At 34.4% G+C, this 9,794-nt stretch overlaps 1 long non-coding RNA gene across 2 annotated transcripts in view; it reads right to left on the bottom strand.

The window, feature by feature from the left end:
* The window catches only part of LOC118735024, a 7,277-nt gene extending 628 nt beyond the window's left edge, over positions 1 to 6,649 (bottom strand). The window contains exon 1 of one of the 2 annotated variants that reach the window (XR_004992493.1): positions 6,553 to 6,649. This is a non-coding gene — a long non-coding RNA (uncharacterized LOC118735024). The remainder of the gene's footprint in view (positions 1 to 6,552) is intronic. The other variant, XR_004992494.1, reaches the window with a different exon arrangement.
* Positions 6,650 to 9,794: the final 3,145 nt, after the last annotated feature.

The raw sequence follows: 9,794 nt of genomic DNA, 5'->3' as shown, positions 1-9,794 counted from the left end.
AAATGGTTAATAATATTAGTCCCCCCCCCCCCTCCGGATTGTTATTAAGGGGGCCAAAACGCGTGATAGGTGTGGAGTTATAATAAAATGTTGTGATAGCAGGCGGGATATTTTAACAACAAATAACTTAAGTACTATTAGCAACAACATTGTGAAAGTGATAAATATAGTTAAAGGTGACCTCCATTAGTATCCCCACCGAGTTTCATAAACAAATTCACTATACTTTGCACGGAATAGCAATTGGTTCCGTAATGGAAATCTCAGCCAAATTCGCAAATTAGCGTACATTTATCACTCCTATTCTACTTAAAGCAGTCACTTCACCAATATATTTTTATATTCCCCTTCTCTATACACTTCACTCGATTAGTTATAACTTTCTTTATGACTTTAGGGCCGCCTGCTCAAAGCCTGATTGACACTTAGGGCCGTTTGCACCATGTCTAGTTAATTCTAACTCCCAGTTAAACATCTTTATCGACGTTATCGACACCCATCATATAACATGTGATCGATAAAGCAGTTAACGTGCTTAACTGAAGGATGTACCTCCAGTTAGCGTTAACTAGACATGGTGCAAACGGCCCTAAGGGCCGGTTGTTCAATGTCTGGTTATCCCTACCACTACACTATCGACGATTTCGACATCATGCATGTAACATGTGATCGATAAAGCAGTAGTTGTGCTTAACCGGAGCTTCTACCTCCGATTTGTGCTAATCAGACATTGAACAACCGGCCCTAATTACCGATTAACATCGTTATCGACGTTTTCGGCTCCATGCAAATAACATGGTGTCGGTAACGTCGATAACGATGTTTAACCGGGGATTAGTGTCAACCAGGCTTTGAGCAACCGGCCCATAATATTAACCAATTCATCACAATTCATTTAATAAAAACACCTTCAAAATCACGCGTCTGACTTTGGTTGCCTATGCAAATTACATGGCGGAGTTCAGCTGTCGAACTCCAAAATATGCAAAAGAATGAGAAACAAAAGAAGATAAGATATAACCCAGTAAGCGTTAAAAATATAAACCTTTCCATGGCAAATATTTATTTACTGTCCCTGTGGCTTCTTTCGGGTGTTGGTTATGGTTCTATTTCTAAGTAAAACGGTGTATTTCATTTTGTACGCGAAATTTATACGCATTATTTGTTTCGAATGCTGCAAACATATTTTTGTGATTTTAAATGGCTGTTAAGTAATTTTCGTATATGAAAATTGTTCATAAATGCAATGATTCTGCTTCTAGATGAACGTCCTTCCACAAGCACCAGCGCAAGGGATTTGCTTAAAGGCGGAGAATGGAATTTTGCTCGTTTGGTTATGGATTTGAGGACCCATGAGCAGGGGGAAATAATATTTACTGGTGTTATTATAGTTAAAAGTACACAAATGTAGAAAAAGTACATCGTTAATTTGATAATGAAAATTGTTAATAAAAAATCGCGCGATTTTCGCCCGCGGCGCTTTTCCCATAAAAATCAATACTTCGCGCGATTTTTTATTAAAAATTTTAGCCTACGGCGCTTTTTTCATAAAAATCAATACTTCGATAAATAATGAAAATTGTTAATAAAAAATCGCGCGATGTTTTATTAAAAATTTTCGCCTGCGCCGCTTTTCCCATAAAAATCAATACTTCAATAAATAACTAAGTTAACATTTTTATTACAAAATCTCTCGATTTTAGACTGAATCACTTTTTTTTTCTCAATACATCGATATTTAATTTAAAAAAAAGTTAATTACAATGCCCGTTTTTATTGTTTCTCGTTTTCAGTGCTTTTTTTTTGGGCATTTTTGGTTGTGTGGCAGCACCGGCTTTGTAGTACAATTGGTTTACAAAGCAAAAAGTGAGGTTGAAGTTGACATTTTTTGCAACTTAAAATCCAATTTTCATAAAAACTATAAGCCTCCGGAGGGTGGGGTTTTCAGATTTATAATCACAAAAAGCCGCTCTAAACCGCCTCATTTTTGTTTTTTTTTTAAAGCCGGGTTCCGTATTGGAAAATTTTCCCGCGTATTTTGCAAAAAAGGGCATATTTCAAACCCAATTTATAAATAAATTAGTAATCAAAAATAACAAAAGTGGGTGTTAAAATAATGTGTATACCCTTGATTAGAAGTGTGTGCAAATTTTTTTTGGATCGGGTCACCCCTTTGGACGCAATACCTCGAAATAGACCGACAACGTACTAAAGAGTACCCTTAGTGAGTATTGTAAATTGTTTGTTGTACAATAAAGTTAATTGTACAACAATTTGGTCATCGTGAGCATTTATTTAATAATCCAGCGATACGAGCCGGAAGTTATTTGAGAAATCCCTCAAGGTTTCGAGGATAATCGTAACATTAGCTCTGATCCAATAGTTTTCGTGAAAAATCCTGTAAAACTGTCAAACAGCAAATTTACTCTCTGAAGTGAGAGTAAAAAGTGAGTAACTACAAAAAGTACGGGAACAAAAAGACCATTTTTCCTGTAAAAACGTCAACCAGTGATGGTTTGACACTTTTCATGACTTTAAAATCTTGCAACTTCATTCTCTACACAACTCTCCAAAAGTCGCTCTCATTTACAGGATTTTGGAGGATTTCGGAGTACGGGAACATTTTTCCTGTAAGTTCGTGTAAAATCCTGTAAGTTCATGGAGTACTGGATCAGAGCTATTACTTTCTTCCGATACCTACTCAGTACTCGGTTCAAAAGTATCGATTCCAAAATTACTTGGTATCGGACGAAAAGTATCGAGTATGTACTTGTATTTACTAATATCGTTTTATCCCTACGATCAGCTGTTTTTGCGAGTTTAATTTTCACATTTCTTTTTGTCGCAATTTTCTTGTATTAGTTTAACGATCGCAAACAATATCAACAAGGTAAGTGGTGGAATTATGATTTCATTTATTTAAGATCTTAAATAAGGAGTTCACAGAATATAATTTTCCCCACGTTATAAGCTATAGGTGCACTAAGTCTAGATTTACATGATTGAGGCGTGTAACGCTAATGCTCAATATAAAGCCTTGTCTCGTGGAGCTTCAATGAAATCCTAAGGGATATTAAGGGTTGGACTAAGAATTTTGTAGTACTGTTTGTCGCTTCAGAGATGTTGTGGAAAAGCCGCTGCATCTGCCCCTACTGAAATAAGAGAAAAACAGACGAAACTTTTTAATGGCATACCTCATTTCCCCTTGTCCCTGAAAGGAATTCTTCGTAGAAGTACTGTGGGTGGCATACCCGGTCCGTCAACGTAGATAGGAGGTATGCGCAAAAATACTGTAGATGTCGTAGCCGGTGTTGGACTAATGAGAGTAATTTTTTGTATGGAGTGACTATAGGACACCATAAAAATGATCATGTACCGATACGGGTTAAAGTATTGGCACACAATACCGGTTTTGGGTACTCTTTATGAATTTGTACAACGATTTTGGGTTGCTGTGCGCAAACGCGTGAATCGAATCAAAAAACTTTTCCACACACTTGTAGACGACAGTTCACGCTTTATTACAAAAATTTAATTTACTAAATCTGCACTAATTTAACAATAATGTCGGTTGGAAATATGGTATTTGTTGCAAATTTTTGTTATAAATTTGTATATACATTTTTATATACAAGATATTTTTATAAAACACCCAGTAACCAAAATAGACATCACTGGGGCGGTAGCCCCAGGTTTACCACACAGAAAGGGAATTCTAGTTACCTCATCCTTTCCCAAGGTTAGGAAAGGAGAATTCTACGTAGTAAGGGTTATAATCCATAAGCGCGGCCGAAGGCCGCCTACGAAGAAAGGTGTTCTCTGCAAAAGGTGTTCAGCCCCCCTTCTTCGGACGCAAGTTTAACTTTGTTGTTTTTTCTTGCAAAAAATCTAAAATTCCCCTATTTTCAAACAGCTCCCAAGGGGTCTTTAGGGCGGGAGGGGGGTGAGGGATGACTTTTCATAAAGCGGCGTTCATCATCCTTCGTTTAGGGGGGGTTTGGGGAGTCACGCCCCCTCCCCCTCCGCCCCGCACGCCTAAATCGTTGTACAAATAGCTAAAGATTTCCCCGGGTTTTAGTACGGGTACCTCTTACACGGGTTTTGGTAGGGATTAAAAAATTCCAAATTATCACCTTTTTTGGGGCAATGTTTAGTTAGTTTCCCACTGTTTTTGGGTTAGTGTTCGGAGCGGAAGGTGGGGTGGCTATTGATATCCCGCCCACTAGCACAGTTCAAATTTTTTCAAAAGTGATACCTGACTCCTCGAAAGCCTTCCACAGACACAAAAAATGTAAACTTGTTGGCGGCCTTCGTCCACGCTTAAAAAAAAAAACTAACCTCATCAGTCCAACTCCGGCTACATTGACCACAGTATTTTTGCGCAAAACTTATCCTTACTAAGAAGAATTTTTTTTGCGGTGTTGCCGGAGAGGAAGATTATTAATAAATTAGTGACCGAAAATGATAAAATTAGGTTTCAAACTGAAGTTTAGGCCAGGCCTTTGGAGAAAAGGATTTTTTTCATCGTTCCGCTCCGGTCCTTTACAACTGCCCTAACAACTGAAGCAATAATATGAGAAGGGGAAGGGCCCTAGCAATACGGCCTGGAACTTGCCTGTTCAGACGACTTGTCTAGTTTGCCTGCTCTGCAGTATGATTGAGAACTGCAATTGCGTTTTCTTGGAATTTCCGACCTTGTACTCGATTATTCAAATAAATTGTAAGTGGAAGGTCGGAACTTTTTGGAGGGGGCAATTGCATATTTTTATTCATGGGGCCCAATATAGACATATGTAATATAATATATATAGTTTTTGTATACATAATTTTATATTTATTTATTTATTTATTTATGTCTAACAACTAACTATAGTTAAAACAGACATTAAGCAGAATATTAAATATAACTATCTGCCATTATGCTAAATTGTCTACTTAAAAATTTAATTTACAAGAATTACTTACATATGAAAGAATTCAAAAACCCAATCTAGAATTTCAAACATTAGAAATTACAAAATGTACATGATCTTAATGACTGGACATAAGAAATCTTCCCAATTCTAATGTGGTTGCTCTAGTATTGGTAAAGTCTATTGGCCTTATTCATAAAAAATAAAGTAGCTTTAAAAAAGGTTTATAAACTGAAAAATGTATGAAAACGTCATTTTATAAAGCTTTTTAAACCTACTTTATTTTTTATGAATAAGGCCATTAGTCTAAAAAATTTGAAAAGTGATTGAAGTCTGATAAGGTTCTGTTTATTGGCGCGTTTGCACCATAAACCGTTCTACTTAGCCCAACCTTAAACACGTCAAAACGACGCAAGTTACGGCTAGGAACATAAAAATGGATTCTCTCAAGTAGGGCCGGGCACTCAACTTTTCTCGAAATAATACCCAATAAAAATGCGATAGCCTGAGAAGTTCTTCTATTATGCAAAGTTGGAAGGCTAATTAGCCGATAATTTTTGCAATAAGAACATCACAATTCATATACATATGTATGTACGAATATCATAGTTGTATTATTAAGTCGTAAGACTGTAACAAATAAATAAATAAATAAATATTTTATTTGGCTCCGAGCTCCGCTCAGTTCCACTTCGGCCACGATTCAATAATGAAAGGTTTTGTATGTAAGACTCGGTCTCACTCAATTTTATCAGCTACGCTCTTACCTTACTCCTAAAAGCAAATACATTAATATATCTTTTCCAAATTTCTTTGCAAGCTTTAAGAAAATTTTTATATTTTTAGTAGTGAAATTTTTACTTTTTAAATTTGAAAAAATTTTTGTTCATCCGCTGGTAACGACATTTCTTTAAATGCCGAATAGTTGAATTTGTCGACATTCGTGGGGACCAATTGATTCTGCAAAGTTGCTGTAAAGTAAGGTCCCTGCAAAAATCGTTGGATCATGTAGTCTATTTGTGGTAAATTGGAGTACTTACAAAAGTGTTCCTCTGTCATGCTGTAGCGGACCAACTGGTGTCTCTGCGCTAGCTTATTGTTTGTTATCCGATCACTGCTCGTGTTTTAACGAAACGTGATTGAAGTTGAGCATTTGAAAGCACATTTGCATGTCTGGCTGTAGCTGTACGTGTAGAGATGCTCGCTGTTAGTTCTTAGCTCCCAGCATGTTCGGGTTCGAATACCGTCAGAGGCAACATATAATTTTTAATTTTTGTCTTGGTTTTAATTAATTTCGAAAAAGTATTTGAGAAGTGAAGAACACAAACGTGTACAAACGAAAAAATATAGCAACAATGCCATTGTTATTATGTTGGAGTAGTTTTGTGCTACTCTGATGTAATGCGGGGATGGAGTATATGGTCTTGCCCTAGGACATCGCAATGTTAATTGGACCATATTTTTTATATGAATTGTGGTTAATTTTGGGGTACTCCTTGGTCCTTAGGGAGTACTCTTTACACGCATGCATGGAGTAGTCGCGATTTTTGCAGGGGTGCCAATGGTTCTGGTCAATAAGTCAACGAAGGTATTTAGGCATTGACATACACAACTCAATCCTGGTGTCTCCCAATGAGACCTTAGGCCTGTTTGCGTACGCACCATCCAGTAATAATTTTACTGGTTTTTACAGGATGTCGTTTTCGTACGCCAAAACTTACAAGAAATAGAGCTGTCAAATTATGGACGATGCTATCGATGGTATCGATAGTCTGGTCACTTGAAATAACTATCGATATGCAATGTGAATGAAACAATGCGTGTGAATGAAACTACCGATTAAGAAATGACGTTTTTTTTTATTTTTTTCTCAAATACAATTCCAAATACGAGTAAACTAATTTTCAATAAAAGGTTTAAAGCTTTATGAAAATAGTTTTTATTGAAGTAAAGCTTAACCTTTCTATTCGATATTTTCTTAAGAGCTGAAAAACTATGACAAATATTAAAATTCAATTAATAATTTCCAAATACTGCTGAATAATATTAACACAAACAGAAATACAGTAACCATATATGTAATACTTCTATATTGGCAGTAAGCTAACTTCTCAATGTGTAAGCATTCCGAAATCAAAGCAAGACAGTCTAGTACCGTTTTTGTCAATGTATTGTGTACTTGAGTGCCGTTTTTGTAAATGTGTTGTGTACATGTTTATTTATAAACGTCCCTACAAGAACAGTGATAGTCATTTGATCGATCATGTGATAATCACTGGTGATGGAGATCTCAATCAAGCACTTCTATCAACTTTTAAGAGCAATATGCAAAACGTGACGTAAACATTTGTGTACATGTGATCTTCCGTTTTCCTCCAACTTATGGCCTTATTTAGTGGTCTCTTTTTAACCAACGCAAAATTTGCAAATGTGTTAGTAAGATAAATGAGAATGTGTTAGTTTCCATCACACAATTCTTGTAGGGGTATGTGTTCATTTTCTTTAGTACGTGTTTATTGATATATCTGTACTGTAGTGTTTTCGGACGGTACTAGCTCTTACTGCCAATATAGGAGTATTACATATATGACAGTAACAAACGGAAACAGTATTGTTTATAACTATAATATAACTCGTCCCTCCCTGAGATTCGAGTCCCATCGAACCATATACATTATTTATTAAAAAAAAAAACAAAATTAATAATTGCTAATTAATTTTAAAACATGGAATATTAATAAGATTTTTAAGTAAATTAATAGTAGAAATCAATATATTAAATATGAAAACTTCCAACAATATAATTCAAATATTTTTACATATAGTTTTCCTTCCTTTATTTTATGATTATTGATTTATATAATTAAATTATATAATAAATTTATTATTTTCTTTTATAAAATTATTGATTTTAAGGGTCTTCGAAATTGGGCAACATCTATTTTGTTAGGATTACTATAATGATATTTATTAAATCTCTTGGCAGTTTTCTGTCTGTTTGCAGCTGGATTTTTAGTATATAAATTAGGTTTATTTAATTCCAAATTTATATTTTCCCTTTTCATATTTATTTTATCAATTAATTAATTTTTTTTATTTTCTGTTCTTATTTTTATTTCTTCAAAATTTATATCTAATTTATTTATAAAAACAATCGGTTTTAATTTTGTTGTACTATGAATAGTATTATTATAGAAGCTTATCGACTTAAGAACCAGCTCTTCTGCATCATTAATGTTATTGCCATTTTTTAAGATTCTGACGTGTTCAAGAAGCGTCGAATGCACTCTCTCTATATCTGAATTCCCAGTGTGAGAATTTGGTGTTGTATAATAAGATTCTATATTATTTTCTTGACAAAAAAAATTTATTAATGCATTATTAAATTCATTGTCCATTATTAATTTATCCGGTTTTCCTAAAAATGCAATTCTCTCCTCAATTTTGGTTGTGACACTGACCATATTTTTATCACTAAGCTTGTGAGCCGTACCTAGTTTTGTAAATTTGTCAGTCGTTGTTAAAAAGTAGGTTTTTTGAATTTGGAAAATATCTAAATGTACTATTGCATTAGGCTTATCAGGAGTTAAAGTATGTTTAAATTGCTTATTTATCCGCTTTCGATCATATTTGTTTTCTATGCAAATTCTGCAACTATTACAGTATCTATTTATATATTTAAACAATTTGGGATTAAAATATGAACCTTTTAACTCCTCAAAATTCTCTCGAACGCCTCTATGATTGCCTTTTAAAGGAAGATCATTAATAATAGTCAATAGAAATTCTTCTGAATCAATATCTTCAGCTAATTTTGAGCACCTTATAAATTTTAGATTATTGTCATTTGAAAAAAGTTCGATTAATTTTAATTGTATAATATTATATTTATCATCTTCAAGTTCTGAATATATTCCAATCTTTCCTTTTCTTAATTCCCTTCTAAATAAATCATTTAAATAACGCTCATTAGTTAAATCACCCTCTGCAACATATACTATCTTATATTTATTAAAAAGCAATTCAGTTTCTTTGTCTTTGTTTTTGAGTAATCTTATTTGAGTTCGATATTTATTAACAATTGAATCTATTATAACAAAATGTTCGTTTGAATCTTCTTGAGCACTGTGGATACTACTTAATGAACTTTGATTAATTGGAACTCTACTTAAAAAATCTGCTACAGTATTTTCCTTCCCCTTAATATATCCAATGTGCTTTGCACGCGTGGGTTCGTATCCCATCCTCGTCGCCAGTAAACTAATTTTCAATAAAAGGTTTAAAGCTTTATGAAAATAATTTTTATTGAAGTAAAGTTTGACCTTTCTATTCGATTTTTTCTTAAGAACAGAAAAACTATGACAAATATTAAAATTCAATTAACAATAATTTCCAAATACTGCTGAATAATATTAACATAAACAGAAATACAGTAACAAACGGAAACAGTATTGTTTATAACTATAATATAACTTACGCGGTTGCCGTGCTGGGTGATCTGTTTAGTTGGTTCATGGCATTATTTCTAAAAGCGCCATTTTTTATTTTAAGCGTGGAAATAGCCGAGGATATATTGCCGTCTTAAGAGCGTGTCAGACCGGGCAATGCAGTATATTTCAAAAGACGGTGCGTTCAGAAATGCATCAAGCCAAAGTATTAGTCTCTTTTATTTCTAAACTATAATTGACAGCGGCCACTGTGGTGTAGTGGTAAGCAGTGCGCGCTTTCACTCATCAGCACCTGGGTTCAAGCCCTGGCCAAAGCAACATCGCAAAAAAAAATTGAAAAAAAGGTTTTTTCTTAACAGCGGCCGTCTCTCGGCAGGCAATGGCAAACCTCCATTTCTGCCGTGAAAAACAGCTTCTCATAAAAATACAATCG

The sequence above is a fragment of the Rhagoletis pomonella genome, unplaced genomic scaffold (genome assembly GCF_013731165.1).
Source record: "Rhagoletis pomonella isolate Grant_MI unplaced genomic scaffold, Rhpom_1.0 Rhpom_scaffold_00003, whole genome shotgun sequence".
In the NCBI taxonomy this organism is placed as follows: Eukaryota; Metazoa; Arthropoda; class Insecta; order Diptera; family Tephritidae; genus Rhagoletis; species Rhagoletis pomonella.
Note: the sequence above shows the minus strand (reverse complement) of the source record. Positions and strands in the feature narration are given on the sequence as shown.